Genomic DNA, 16,390 nt, shown 5'->3' with positions numbered 1-16,390 from the left:
AAGTCAGTTCACCAGTAATGATTTATTTAAAGAACACTGGACTAGAAATCAGTGCCTTGAGTCCTAGGGCTTCCCTGTCATGATTAGGTTGGAGCCTTGGAAGCTGTTTCATTGCCCTGGACTTCAGTGTGGCAAATAATTGCTACTCCATATACCTCAAAGGATCTCTGTTAGGATCACACCTGATATTTTATATCAAAGTATTTTTAAAACTCCTAAAACATTACACATAATAAAGGATTATTATTATTATGCAGCCCTGTGATAAGCCTTTTAAAACATTGCTACCATCACATAAAGATGAAAGACTCCGGGCTGCCGAAAAATAATTATTTTAATTCTTTTTCAAAATCATCCTAATGGGCTACATACCTACCTGGTCCAGAATTAGAGTCAGTTTGCCAGAATAAAAACGCCTTATGTTATATTCATGGGCTTCTTTCCTTTGCAGCAGTGTCCAGGCCTCCTGGAGAGGCTATGTTCTCGGGTAGTTGAACCTATTACCTCCCAGCAGGGAAAAGGGAGGGTGTCTCATTAGCTGGGGGATCTGCCTGAGATCACTTACTGCCTTGTCCCTGGAAAGGTGGTGTTCTGGGGGTGTTTGGGGGCATGCAGAGTGTGACTCTAGGGAAAAGAGGCAAAAGTGTTTTCCAGGCATTTGAATACACTTCCCAGAAGAATCCTTAACAGTTTCACATCCTTTACAGACTTACATGAATACTCACTCAACACTTTGGTCCTTTGGACAACACAGGTGCTCAGTAAAATGTAATTAGAATCGTTGTGGTTTTATTATCATATGGTGTCACAATACCTGAACTCTCCTACAGATTCAGCTTCATCTCCACACTCCAAGTATCACTTCAGACCCAAGCTCTCTGAGACCACTCAAAGAAGATTCCATAATAGTGCTTGAAAATGAGGGGGTGATAGGAAACATTCAATGGGGCGGTTAGGAGGGCCTCTTTGAGGAGGTGACATTTGGTGACATGAAGCCAAAGTTCTGTTGGAGAAACAGAACTCAGACCAGTGTGATTGAGTATAAAGTTAGAGGGCCGTAGAGGTGGTAGGAAATAAGTTGGAAAAAGCAAATAGGGCTGTAGTAAGGATTCTGAATTTTCTCCCAAGTGCAGTGGAAAGCCAGTAAGCAGGGTGGGTCGGGGCATGATAAGATTGCAGAGTGAGAGATCACTGGCCGTTCTTCTGAGCAGAATCAGGCTGGGACAGGACTTCTGTAGCAGGAAGACTGGGATGGGAGTGCTTTGAGAGGGACCCAGGTGAAAGATGACGGTGACTTGGATGAGGGTCTAATACAAACCCCATCATGATTCTAGCTAGCAAGCAGATATGGGTTTTCTGAAGGTTCCAGGGTAGAGATTTAAAAACCTACAGGTCATCTGAATTACACTAACTCACCCCCCAGCTCTGCCCACATGCCAGGTTTCCCCATCACAGGTGCTCTTTCATTTGGTAAACTACCCTGCTAAGGTTTTCAAAAACCACTTGAATCTCTGTCTCCTACCCTGTCTGTCTCTCCTCCTCTTCTCTCTCTCTCTCACGTACAGTCTTGCTCTCACTTTCTAAATTGTGCAGTTCTTAGCCACATTTTTTTTTCTATATAACATTGCCGTGAGCATTTGAATGGCATTCATTTCTTTTTTCTGAATGGATCATGGACAGAATATTGCTTTAACTCAGCCCTGCAAAAAAAGTAAGTAAAATAATATCATTCAGAGTGCAGAAGACAGTTATCTGCTGTACACAAATTTCTGTAACTGCTGACACATTTTGTGAGTTGTAAGCGCTGGGTGTGGGTAATTAACCTCCTGAAAAGCCTTTAATTGCCAAGATAACCCTATGCTCCTTTTCTTTTTTTTTTTTTTTTTTTTTTTTTTTTGTGGTACACGGGCCTCTCACTGTCGTGGCCTCTCCCGTTGTGGAGCACAGGCTCTGGACGCGCAGGCTCAGCGGCCATGGCTGACCATGACTCTCAGCCACTGCGCCACCAGGGAAGCCTCCTATGCTCCTTTTAAACTCATATTAACCTTCTGGTTCTATTGCATATCTCTCCTTCCCAATCAAATAAGATGGACTCTTCTTGAAAGGATCCATTTAGAAGCTGACCTGGCAGGTACACTTCTGCATAGGTAGCCAGGAGGACATTAATGATTTGTTTATAGTTTGCTGTCCCCATGATGGAAAGCACTTCAATTGTATACTGCAGGTACTCTGCCTGTGCATTAATTTCAGATATTTAACTTGACTGTGTATGCGCTGTAAGGGTTTTGGAGTCTGTAGAACATTCATCTCAAATCTGTGACTATAAGAAGGGATTGTCATTATCAGAATCTAAGGAGCTTGCTAAAGAAGCAAGAGCAGCAAAGGACTACAGAAAACTTCACAAGTACAGCTTATATTTCTCTGGTGAATTCTAAGTGTTACTTCTTGCCTAATTTGGAAATCTGTTATGTGAAAATATTGGCCTGATCTTTTCTCCCTACCATGAAGTGCAAAAATATGGAATTTTCAGCTCATTTATTCAAAGTCATGCACATTCCTTGATAGCCAGTTATGATCGCAGTGGAGGTAGAAGGCTAATTCTAGCAAACAGATGCACAAAGTTGAAAATGATGCATAAACTAAACAGTGAATTAACATTTTCGCTTAGTGGTTGTGACTTTAGCCCTAATTACCTCATTAGCAGAGAAGGCAGCTGTGAAATAAGGGAATAAATGCACTAACTCTTTCTTATATTATAATCACTTGTATAGATTGTTTCCTCACCTACTAGATTTAATCTTCTTACGAGCATGAAACTTGATTTATCAAGATAGTGAATGGAAGTGGTGTGGGAAAGCATGGATGTTCCATTCAAGCAGGCCTGAGATTATATGTGGGCACTGCTCACAGAAATTAGACAGGCTCTCAACTCTCTGAACCCCCTTTCCTTCATCTACAAAGAGCGGATAATGGTTTCTAACATGGGGTTGGTGTAAAGAGCATATGAAATTGTTACCGAGTCCAAGCTCATACTGCTCACTGCATGACAGGCTAATGAATCAAGAAACATGATGTTCCTCCAACAAGACAAATGTTATTCTCTGTTCTGCAACTTTATCTCTATGTGAATGGAGAAGTGTTATACCTTTAAAGGGCAGAGGCTTTAGAATGGGCTATCCTGTATATTTCAGTCTATAAGGCAACATTCTAAACTTGTAGCAGAAGCAATAGAGTACAAAGGTTAAAGTAAAATAAACTGATCCAATATGGAGTCACATTTGTTCGGATCAGGCATCTGAACTATGAAGAACAACATCTTATGAAAGTCATCAGCGGTTAAATGTTTAGAAACCAGAGAATGTGGACTGTTACATTCTATTTTAGCAAATACATTTTACAAAATACATAAATTTTAGCAAAATAAAAGATTTCAACGTGAAAAAAAAAAAAGAAAAATGAAAGGTGAGACGTCCCCAGGATGACCTCTGTTAGACAATGTGTTCTAGGGACAGTGACGGGTGTTGTCAGCACCAACTGTCTTACCTCTCTATTTAGATCATCTAGTTAAGTACCTGGAAAGCAGGGGGCACTCAATAAAGGATGTGTGAATGAATGATTACTCTAAGAGACCTTTATTTTACTCCTAGATGAGATCACAGAGGTGGGTATTAGCACACAGGAAAATGCTTAGGCTTGGAGACAGAAAGAATGGACTGTTCTGCCTCTCTCCATCTGCTTTGCCAAATTAAATTATCCCTGATCCTCCATTTGCTCATCCGTAAAATGGGGCTACTAATCCCTACTTCATCAATGAACTACACAGAGGGTCTGGCACGTAGGGACACTATTCTATTAACCCGTTGTTTGCCCCACCCTCTTTCCCCTCCCTGCTGTCCTTGTCCTCAATAAACACCTGGTCAGTTCCATTTCTTTTTCAGAGCTGGCCCCAGTGTTTGAATAGCTTACAGCAGTTTGATTATTCCTAAAAGTTATATCCATTTAAATAATGCTATAGTCCCAGCCTAATTATGTGTGAATCTTTATCTTGTTTGCTAAAAGAGTATGATTTTGCCTCTCTTTTGATCTTGAAATTCTTCTCTGTTCAGGGGTAGATGGTTCTGGTAAAAGTCTCCCGAAGAAAACAGAGAGAGTATTTTATTTGAAAATCAAAAAAGATGACAAGGCCCAGTATAAAGACAGAGGATGAGAAATTATGTTGCCTGTGTGGGTATATCTTGAAGTAGCCCAGAGAAGGTGGTGAGATTTTATAGTGCAGTCGGTATAAATAGCAAAACACATTACAGAGGAATATGCTAGATCTATAGGAATGTAAATTATTTAGTATCTGTCTCTTTAGACTACTCATCCATCGTCCTCTCTAAGGTGCATCTCCTGTGACTATTTTTTCTTCCTGTCTGAAATTCTCATCCCTTTTTATAGTTTTATTTTCTGAGGGGAAAAAAAATATTGCTCTTCGGTAAGTTTTTATAACATTTCCTCTTGCCTTGGGATGCAAATTGATTTCTTTAGTGAGTGCACATCCTTAGTGGTTTCTTACTTTAGTAAGCAGCTGCTTTTGAGGTGATGGTAATTTCTGGTGGTGAACAGTTGCAGGTCTATCTCAACCCATTAAGCCGTCCATATTTTGATAATTTATCTCCAAGTGAAATGGCAGTTTCTCTCATTAGGCTCTTTTTTCTGCCACCCTCAAAAAACTTCACAGAAAGTACCAGTAGGCCTTCAAGAAAAGATGTGTATCCATGCACAAAAAGAGCACTTGTAGCAGGCAAGGGCCTCGAAAGGAGAGTGATCGTGACTTCTGTTTTCCAGAGCTCCCAGGAGAGCCCCAGAACCCTCTCTCACCGTTCTTTACTTCTAGGACTGTACCTTCTCTAGTCTTAGTTGTTCGCGTTTGTGCTGTATCAACTTCGATGAAGTTAATGGCAACTCACTCTTTTTTCCTTCCTTTCTTCAAGGCTTATTCTGAGCCTGGTATTGGGCTAGGCACCAAGGTTCTGTTTTTGCAGTTAGTATGTTTTTCCCACTGGATGTTTGTTTCTTTGCCTTTCGTGCTGAGGTCTATTCACAGAGATTACATTGCTGATTATTTATGAGCTACTACAGTTAGCTGCTGTCTTGGAATCAGGGGGCTGTTTTTCATTCAGGTCATCCAAACTCCTTCTCTCCCATTATATAGATGCAGAAACTGAGACCTAGAAAAGAGAAGAGATAGGTCCAAGGTCACACAATCACTTCATAGTAGTGTCCAGTATAGGTCTTCCTCTTCTTATAGAACATATATAGACCTATATGTCCATCAGTGTGTTAAAGTGTGGCAAACGGAATCATCTTTTCCCACTCTCGTTTTATAACAGATTTACCCAAGGCTCAGCTCAGTACCCCCCTCAAGGATCAGCATACACATGTAGGGAAAGAGGAGGTTTTCTCTTACACTCTTTGGCTGTTCTTTTACCACCCCCTCAGCTGTTTGCTCTTCAGAGTAGTAGGCCCAGTGTTGGACAGGGGCTCGCTCTGCTGCTGGGCCCCAGCCCAGGCTCCAGGACAAAGTCCATCTGAGAGGAGGCTGTGCCTGTGTTGTGAGTGCCAGTGTGGACTCCAGCAGAAGAGTGACTGTATACCAGGTGTTATGGGCTGAACTGTATCCTCTTAAGGTTCCCCTTAAAATTCGTATGTTGAAGCCCTAACCCCTGGTACCCCAGAATGTGACTGTATTTGGAGTCTTTAAAGAAGTAGTTAAATTAAAATGAAGCCATTAAGGTAAGCTCTGATCCAGTATATGACTGGTATCTTTACAAGAAGAGGAAATTTGGACACAGACACATCCAGAGGGAAGACCATGTGCAGACACAGGGAGAAGATGGCCGTCTACAAGCCAAGGAGAGAGGCCTCAGAAGAAACCAACCCTGCTAATACCTTCACCTCAGACTCCTGAGACTGAGTCCTCCTAAAACTGAGTTCCTATGCTGGGTTTATGATTAACCTCTCTATCCAAATCTTTACTCCCTTTCTTTTCCTGAACCTGTCCCCCTCAAGATTGAGGAGTATCAAAGAAAAGGGGGAATTGAAACTATGCAAGTCCCTGTGTCCTTTGAAGGAAAAGACTTTTGCTTTAGTCTCCCAGGCCTCCCTTGAGTCTCTAAAGGCTGACTCAATCACTAATGATTAGAAAAGGCGAAGAGGTAGAAACAAAGAAGAGCTGTTGGGCTGGGAAACTGGTAACAATTTAGACTATAAATCCGCCACACCGCAGAATCACCAAACTCCCAGTTCCCTGAAAGATATAGATGAAGGCCTGACACTCACTTCTAAGTTGTTTTTACAGGAAACAGACCCCTACCAGATGAAAACCACTGACCTCAAGAACGTAGACCCCAGACTGGTTGAAACCAGAAAGTTGATGATGCTTGAAACTTCACCTTGATGCCAACCAATCCGAGATTGTACACAAGCTGATCACACACCCTGCAGGCCCCTCCTTCACACTGCCTTTAAATCTCTTCCCTGAAAGCCATTGAGGAGTTCCGGGTCTTTTGAGAATGAGCTGCCTGTTCTCCTTGCTCAGTGCCCTACAATAAATGCTGTATTTTCCTTCACCACAACCCGGTGTCAGTAGATTGGCTTTACTGTGCACAGGCGAGAGGACCCAAGTTTGGTTTGGTAACACTCCTAAGCCTCCAGCATTGTAAGAAAATAAATTTCTGTTGTTCAAGCCACCCAGTCTGTAGTCCATTGTAATGGCAGCTCTAGTAACTCATACAGCAGGCCAGACCATTCACTGCCTGTCCCTGCCCCTCTCTTCTCACACCACCACCTTACAAGGCTACGTACATGCATTAGACTTTACTAAGGGACCAGGGCAACTACACTTACAGTGTGGGAGGCTAAAACCTCCATCTAAATATGATTATCTCCATGTTCCACACTCCATACTACAAGGGGGGGGGGAGAACCTGCAAGTGAAAATTCTTCACAGAAGGCCTCTCCTGCTTCCCTAGGCTCAAGCAACTGCCTTTCTGACTGCCTGCTTCCTCCACTCTCCTCAGGGAGCATTTCCAGCTCATCTTTCCCAGAAATCTTGTCTCTGCCCACAGGAATTATTCTTGCTCAGGAACAAACCCTTCCCCATCAGTAGAGTTTCCTAAATCAGTGTCATTTTTATGCCTTATCAGTGCCCCAGCAAGCTAGGCAGGGATGGCCTTGGGCACTCCAGTCTAGTTAAAAAGGAGTGGTGGTGGTGTATGTGTCTGTGTGTGTGTGTGCACACATGCATATGAGGTAAGAGCAAGGGTTGCCGTTCTAATGCCTGCAGAGCAGTCTAGGTTCATGTGGGTCCTTAAGAATGATCTTTTGTGAGAGCATCCCCAGCAGTGTGAATTGCAGACGGACCACTTGATTTTCCCAATTGACTGAGGAGTAAATATTGAATCAGACACACAAGTAAATTTTTCAAAGCAAAAATTAATTCTAAGACAGTTTGTTCAAAACAGAGTTTGAGGCTTCCCTGGTGGCGCAGTGGTTGAGAGTCTGCCTGCCGATGCAGGGGACATGGGTTCGTGCCCCGGTCTGGGAAGATCCCACATGCCACGGAGCGGCTGGGCCCGTGAGCCATGGCCGTTGAGCCTGCGCGTCCGGAGCCTGTGCTCCGCAAGGGGAGGGGCCACAACAGTTAGAGGCCCGCGTACTGCAAAAAAAAAAAAAAAAAAAAACAGAGTTTGCCAGATGCCCACAGGGCTGGGCAGGTAATTCAGAGGAGCAGCATGTGTGCTGGTGAGGGTGGAAGGGAGAAGTACTGTGGGTCTCACCTGCCCCTTCTAAAGAAGTTCAGCCAGTGGCAGATGAAGCAGCCAGTTTTACCAGAAAGTCTTATTTTTTCCAAAAACAAAAACAAAATCAGATCTGCATACCAAATTTGGCACCTCCATTTTTTTGTAACACTTTGTAAGCCAGTGAGGCCCTGTTTTGCAACATTTGATATAAAGGGTGATTTCTTACTTGCCTCATAATATGTAATCATCTCACAGGGGAAGTAATTCACATGTATTGTAGAATGAAATTAATTTCTTGTCATCTTTTTACCCATTTTTTCACAGCATGCCCCTTTGGGCCCATAAAAAAATAAGAGATGAGCTCAGGGCTAAGTCTTAAGAGAGCCTGCTGAGGTTGGAAATGATAGAGTGTAGGGAGTTGGTTAGGATCTCAGCTGAGGGCCGTCTTCCCACTTAGCCTCCATGTGAACTGAGGGAAGGAGGGAGCGGTTGCTTTGGGTCCTTGAGTGACAGAGAGTTGCTTGGGCATCATGTCTGCTTTGTCTGCCCCTGGCAGTTCTCCACCTCTTAACCTTGCTTGTCTGTGCCCCTGGTTAGCCTCCAAGTTCATAACCTGCAAACACTTATATATGCTAGGAGAGTTGTCTGAAATAAATCTTTGATTCCGTAAATAACCACCCTCTAATTTACCTGTTTGCAAAAGGTTGCATTTGTTTCGTTTCCCCTTAAATCTGAACTCTGATTAGTAGAGTAACAGTGAATGAAACCTGTTCCCTTGGACCTGGGATGGTCCTTCCAGCCAGTGGCTTAGTCTGGAAATGAGCGGGCTTTTGTGCTCTGCTCACCGGGGATGTGCGGGCAGATAGATAATTGCTCCAGTGGGATCACAGCTTGTTGAGTTGCACACACAGGCTACAGGGAGCCAAGGCTCTGCTTTTGTTTTCACTTAGGAATGGTTTCCTGATGCAGTGCCATGCTGCTGTTTCCTTCAAGCCTCGGGGGCAAGCGATGGTTGGGTCCTGTGGGCCGGTGGGGGGACCCCTTACCCTGCAAGCCTGGTATCACACAAATGGCTTATCCCATTTCAGAGAAGAGGTTCAGATTTCCTGCCTGGCTCTGAACAATCATGAGAACTCCCAACAAACCATACGGCCCGGAAACCCAGACTGGCTTCTCTGCAGGGCCGAGATGGTAAATTGACCCTCTGCCGTTTGCTTCCCTAGCTCCTTTTCCCTCTTCTCCCACTGTGTTGCTTTTCTAGTTTATTTGTACAACACATTCTGTGAGCTACAGAATGATCCGTCCAGTCTGATTTCATTGGGGCGCTGCAGAAACCACCCACACCCATGCCTAACACCATATATGATCCAGCTGAGCACTTTAAGTCTGTCTGTGGGAAAATAAAAAATGGAGTGTCAGCAGGTTCAGAACTTGAGATTTCAACTCAATTGCCTCCATTAATAAAAAGGAAAACTACTTTGGCTTGCTTCCTGCATGCTGCAGACAGCTTTATTCAAATGAGCTGTTGTTTTGGGACCTTTCAAGTGACTTGCTTTCATGGCAGATCAGGGGCTACCAACCTCATCTATTTTGCAGCAGGACTGGTTTAGTGAAATGCTGAGAGGGTTGTAAGCAGGATACAGATGACTGTAAGGAAGGTAAGTCAAGAGAGTCCCAGATTTCAGAGCCCAGGAAAATAGGTCAGTATGTTGGAGCAAATACAGTTCCTCTAAAATTGAGAAAACCTGTAATAAATTTGGTTATTTCATCTTTCTGGATGTATTTTGCACAATTATTTAATCTGACTTAGTGAGAAATAAGGCATCTCTCATAACAATGTCTTAATTATAGTAGTCCTCTTAAAGTTTACATCAAACCAATCATGTACAACAAATGTAGACAGAGATGGTTAAAGCATAGATTTGGAGACAGAGAAGCCTAGCCACTCACTAGCCACGTAAACTTTCTTAATGTACCTAGCCTCAGTTTCCCCACCTGTAAAACTGGGATAATAATAATAATTTTTTTTTTTTTTTTTGCGGTACGTGGGCCTCTCACTGTTGTGGCCTCTCCCGTTGAGGAGCACAGGCTCCGGACGCGCAGGCTCAGCAGCCATGGCTCACGGGCCCAGCCGCTCCATGGCTCGTGGGATCTTCCCGGACCAGGGCACGAACCCGTGTCCCCTGCATCGGCAGGCGGACTCTCAACCACTGCGCCACCAGGGAAGCCCCCAATAATATTTTTTTTTTCATAGGATTTTGTTAGGATTGGCATGGTGGATGTACATTGCACATATTAAGAGTTTAATATGTGTCAGCTATTATGATTTAGAAGCTTAACATTTTCCCTTTTGATTCCTGAAGCAGTCTTCTTGTGGCAGAATTCAGAACACTTAGTGCATTATATTACATGGCATATATAGTTTGCCTCATGGTTGTTGAATATATTTATAGTACTTTAGCAAGATAGCATCTATGAATGTACCTAGATCCTGGCATATGGTGTGCACTCAAAAGAGTACTAATTTCTTCCTTCCTTTTCTGGAGACAAGCCCAGAGTTTCACAGATTTATCATCTTCCATTTGCCAGCATCCATTTAAATGGACTATGACCATCTAAGTTGGAACAGCTCATTCTACAAAGATAGGCAGGATAAGGAGTCCACCATGGGTCTAGCCTGGCTCTGAAGAAGGTCACTGGGGCTCTGCTGGATGATGTGCAGTTCCCCTGGCTTTCTAAGCCAAACTCTGAGATGGGAGACTAAGGCATCCTAGCTCAAATGGCAGAGCTGTAGCATTCCCAGATAGTTAATTTCTCCAGGTTTGCCATCTCTAGGCCTACCCAGCTTCATCACTAACTCCCAAGCTTTCCCCAGAATTATAGTGACTTTAAGGCCTTAAATTGTGTTTAGTTGTTAATATTTAAACACATAATGGGAATTTTTCCTATTTCATTCAGATGTCAACATTCAATTGAGTGGAAATAATAAACTAATCATGAATAGGCAAGAGATTCTCAGTAGAGGTCTTCCACACCATGGTTAATACCCAGTGACAGATACTGTAATTCAAAATTTGTTGCCTTTAGTAGATTCAAGTTTGGCCTCTCGTTCAGGCCATCTCAGCTCTGTTAGCAAGCTGCAGGATGGGCTCCCTAGAGATTCAGCAATGTCTCCCTTCCTGGCCCTGTCTTTGGCGAAGGCCAGCAGTAGGATGGGGGCGCCAAGCTAAGGAGTGCCCCTCTTTGTACTCCCAGCACCTAGAACAATACCTGGAACATCATGGGTACCCAATGGACATTGATTGAACTTTAAGTTTAGGGCTCCAGGAAATCTACAAACCAAATAACCCATGCTTCCCAGGCTACAGTGATCTATACTGCCCAGAAACCCACAAAAGTAGGTGCCTAGGCAAGAGGTTGGCAGGTCTCCTGTTGTGCCAACTGCCATGCAGGAAGGGAAAAGCCTTCACCCCACTGCATCCCAGTCAGTACAGAGGCCTCTTGCAAACCCCAGTGCGTGTTTGGAGCCTAAAAGCTGTTCTTACATCACATTTACCTCCCTGAAATCTGTCATCCTCAGGAGGTCATACATAATTCAGAAGGAAGACTTTTCATGAGGTACCCTGTTATAACTCTTGGCATGCCACTATACATTTTTAAAGATGCTAATAAATCTTTAAATTGGACATGGGGCTAAGTTCCATGCTAAGGTATACTTTGCTAATATGTAATTGAAATAAAATCTACTTTTAGGATACTATTTCAAATGAAATAGGAAAAGCTCAATATTTTTTTAAATGTATAAGTACTCATTAATAGCCCTCTTAAGAAGCTTCACAAAGACATTTTTAAACTAAGAAACTAGTACCCACGGGGCAGGGGGCCTCTGACCAATCAAGCCCTGTGTTCTGAAAAAGCAGAATGTCTTCTTTCTCCATATAGAGAGAACTGATTTTCTCTTGTGTTGCCTTTAAATTGAGTGTTGTGAAAGCAACTTTTGGTATCCCACAGATACCAGATGACTGAATTTTTCTCTTTACAATGTGGGGCAGCCTCTTTGCCATTGTGAATAAGTTTGGCAAAGTCTCACCTTTACCATCACTACCATCAAGTCAGAAAGGCTGAAATTAAGTTTAAAGCACATTATAGCATTGCCAGCAGGGAGACAGGGCTATGGCAGACAGACTCTTGTGGTGTCCAGGAATTAGAGAGGTGCTTTCAGCTAGAGAACACGATGGGGTTTTTATTTAGCATTTTTACAACAGGAGACATTGTTCTGTCTGTCAGTGATAGCAGGGCATGCTTGCTCCACCTCAGGATGAAGAATTACAAATCTCTGTGCAAGACTGTGACAGACTCATGATATGTGCTTAGATACATGCACAAAACCATTTACCCATCTTCAAAAATGATGCTTCCAGGAGCAACTCATTTAAAATTCCTGTCATATCACAAGGACATCCATATGTAAGGAAGATTGATCTCAGTTTCTAATGGTTTAAAGCATGTGTCTATACACTTCATTGAAAGGGAGAAAATTAGAGTTTATTTCAAAACTCTTCTTTTAGAAATTACTTAGTGCCTATGGTAGGATTTTCTTTTTTTAAATACAGTTATTTCAAATTACAGAATAAGTAGAAACATGTAACTATGATGTACCAGAAGCATGTTATATATAATACACATTCATTGTTTAAAAAAAAGAGAGATAAAGATAAGCAAAAAAGAAGAAAAATGTAACACTCATAATTTCCCCATGAAATGATGTTTACTTTTTAGATTTTGGAGAATAAACTTTAGGAACTTTTATTTTGTATTTATGTGTATAAGCTCATATATTACATATAATCCTGCATAAAATTTGTCAAAAAGATTGAAATCATACTATACCTGTAGTTTTAGAACCTCCTTTTTGCATTTATCAGTTTATTGTGAGAAATTTTTTATGTTAAAAAATTCAGATTCAGTATGGCTTTTTTTTTGGTTGCATGAGATCTCATTAAATAGCAGTCTGTGGTAGGGTTTTTAATGACCTTAAGTAATGGACCATCATCACTTATTCTGGAAGACTGCATGGATACAGCCTAACCTCCTAGCTCTCCTATTAACACTTCTGTAGTGTGGGTTTGGAGCCCACTTGCAAGCAGGCATTTCCTTAACCTCCTGCTTGTAGATCAACTGAAAGAAAGACCCTGGACATGATCTAATATCACTTAGCAGATTGTTTCAGGCACTTGACCAGCCTGCACACAAATATAAGCAAAAATCCTTCCCTTGGCTAAAGTTGTGAGACCCTACCTTATAGAATTCACTTACTGAAGGCAAAAGTACACAGCGTAAGAAAATTTGTACATAAATAACTCCAAAACACTTGAAAAAAAGGGACTACTGCATATTCACTCATGTCATTTGTAAAATTATATCAGAAACCTGAACATGTAAACTAAAGAGGTAACGTTATACTTCTGAACGTTTTTTCCACGAACATGAACTATCCCCATCTCTTCCACTGTAGATTAATATTTTCCTTTATAACATTTTCTCAGTGAAGGCAAAATGATGCATTGTCAGCATCTTTTCACAAAAGTGCAAAGAAATCCCACAGAATCATAAAATTTCGGCGCTAAGCAGGCCTTAGATATCGTCTACTAGACGATGAACTGTTTAAATCCCAAATTAAAGATCTGGGTAAACATTTGCCAAATGTGGGCATGCAGGCGACATTCACATTTGGCATGACTGTCTGCATTCTCTACTGGTGACAAACTGTGGTGTCAAAAGAGGGAAAGGATCCAAACCAAGCTGTATCTGAAGCTTGACATGTCTTTGAGAGGGTACATACGCCTTCCCGTGCTTCAAAACAAAATCCCCTCAAATGATGCAAGGAGAACTAGTAGGAAAAAGGGCAGCCCTGACTCCCTATACATGTCACATCAGTCTCCACTTGGCGCTGGTAAGTAAAAGGGACTCTGGAAAGACTGGTGCGCATGCCAAGAATAAGTCATCTTTGCACCCAGAGAGACTCCACTTTCAGACAACCTTGAAGTGTGGTTTTTAGTGAGGGAGGGCAGGAAAAATAATATGCTTCTATGAAATATCCCTTCTTAAGGTAAAAATGGAAAGAAATATATCATTCATGAGTATGTCTCTGTTATGAGACCATAGATTACAAAGTCCTTAATGACAATTTCAATTTTACTCCTAGCACTGAGGTTACACTTATTAGACCTCAAGTAAGTATGGGTTGAATTGAATTGAAAAAAAAATGTTCTTTCTCTATCCTCTTTATTGTGGTTAGACAGAGGAAGGAGAAAATGAATCTCAACTCAGTTACAATTAGTTCTTATCCGTGAGGAGCTTAAGCTGCATAGGCCTGTGCCCAGATATTTCCAATGACATAAATACGTAACTTTAGTCATTTGACAAGTGGCAAAGCCAGTTCAGAAACCATAGAAGGAAGCAGCATCTATGAGGTTGCCTGCTGGTAAGACAAGTGTATCTGGATCATGTTTCTCTACAGTTCAGCTTCATTATATTGTCCACATTAGGGTCACTTAACCCCAGGACAGCATGCACTGAATTCTGTGTTTGTTTAATAAAGGTTTTATCTGGAGACACCATTTCCAAAGGCCAGACCCAGCCTACAAGGTTGAAATCTGACCATTTACGTCAGACATTATACACACTTCTTACCACTTCACACAGGTGTTCAAGCATGAAGCCTGATAGCACATTGAGGAGGCAAGCTGGTGGAAAGAACAGCTACTGGAAATGATAAATAGGCCCAGACATAGGCTCATATGATCAGGAATGATAGGTGAATCACTGAGAAGAGAGCTGCCTTTGACTGCCATAGCCAAGGTTTGGAGTAAGAGTTCAAAACCACAAAGAATTATAAGCAGAGGAAAAGCATTTTTCCCGCTGCTTTTCTGTTCTCTCCTTGATTGTCATACATTTCATTGGCATCCAGATGTTCCATTATTTTAGCTACCAACTTGAGAAATTACATTATAGTTACTTTCAAAGTTGTCAGAACACTAAACTCAACAGTGACAGTTTATAACCCATTTTCTCTAAAGTGCTTAATTTTTTCTTCTTCTAACCCTGATGGGCTGGCATTTAAATAAAGAAAGTTAAGATTCTGAAATTCAGTTAGTTTCTGTGTATGCCAAGTTATTCTTGAGGCTCATCCACATGCATATTGCTTCTTGCATGTACATATTGAGTATACTGTACTTGAACTTTTCCTCTATTTGTGTCTAGATATGTTAAAAAAGGAAATTAATTTGCTTCATGCTTCAACTTTGAATATTTTCACTCATCAATTTTAGATTCTTTTGGCATTCAAATGTATGCATTTTTTTCAGAAAATTGAGGCTAGTTAAAAAGAGCAAGATTATTAATTTTGAAAATGCATATTTCCCCAGTCAAATAAAAAACATAGTGGTACATAATATCATATTTTACAGCTGATTTAAGATTTCCCAGAAAACTCCATTCGTAATTTCCAGTTGCAAGGGGATGAAGTTCTTCATTTTAATGCCTGCAGCATTCTTGTGGTAATTTTGAAATTGGGAGACTTGGCCACATTCATAAATGGTAACTGTGGAAAATCAGCCACTTTCCAATCAAGCAAAAGCATAGAAAACCTTGAGGATACTTTTGAAAAGAGGAGATTATTTCTAACAAGTCTAGTTACACTGTCTATTCCTAAAGCACATGAATGGGAGACTGTTATAAGACTACTGCTGTTGCTTTTCTCTGTATAGGCTGCTTGTATTATCTGTCTGTACAGTACTTAGCACCCTGTTGAACTCAATAAATATGCAGTGGTAATAATATTATTGCTCAGAATTCATTTAGCACTTCCACATCTTTTGAGTATCACAATGTTCTGCCTACTAGGTGCAGGGAATTTTAATTTAATGCTCATTCTGAGGCTTAACGCTTGGAAGTGTAATGACCCATGTGAGATTATCCTCCACTCCAGCAGGCCATTTTTGGAGCACAGCCATTGAGTTGTCCAAGAATTCATTTAAACGCAGAGGAACTTTACTTCCCACACTAAAATTTAGAGGCTCAATATCCTGGCTTTTCCAGTCTCTATCCTCCAAGCCATCTACATCATAATCCCCTAACACACACAAAAAAGGAGAGAAACAGAGAAAATTCTAATAGATCTGTGATAGTTAAATAGCTCTGACCAACCTCAATCAATCTGTGTCCATGGAAGAGGTTGAAATAGAAATCAGATGGAGCTGGAGCAAGTTTTTTTAATCAGGACAACCAAGTTTGTGCATCAGCCTAATTCAGCTATCGTTAGACTTTGGAATATCTTGATAGTTTCCACATATTTTCTCCTATGAAATTGCATTTTCCTTTTAGCTTAATAGAAACTACCCATAGAGAGCTCTGATACCAGTAATGTCCTTGATACCTGACATAGTATCTGGCATCCAGTAAGCATTCTGGAACTATATAGTTGTATGAATGAATGAATGAATGATCTATGAAGAGAAATCCCCATCTGTTCTAGAACCTCATTTAAAAGGAGAAAACTGTTGGGGTTACCTAAAAATATCCTTAACTTTTCTTGTATCTCA

The 16,390-nt window shown here is 41.4% G+C and overlaps 1 protein-coding gene across 1 annotated transcript in view; it reads left to right on the top strand.

Moving 5' to 3' along the window:
- Positions 1-16,390, top strand: part of FAT3 (FAT atypical cadherin 3) — a gene marked incomplete at its 3' end in the record, with an annotated part of 712,901 nt that overhangs the window by 502,465 nt on the left and 194,046 nt on the right. The gene's annotated exons all lie outside the window — the stretch shown is intronic.

The sequence above is a fragment of the Mesoplodon mirus genome (assembly GCF_964341445.2).
Source record: "Mesoplodon mirus genome assembly, chromosome: 7".
Lineage (NCBI taxonomy): Eukaryota > Metazoa > Chordata > Mammalia > Artiodactyla > Ziphiidae > Mesoplodon > Mesoplodon mirus.
The sequence above is the reverse complement of the archived record's forward strand: the minus strand, read 5'-3'. Positions and strand labels throughout refer to the sequence as shown.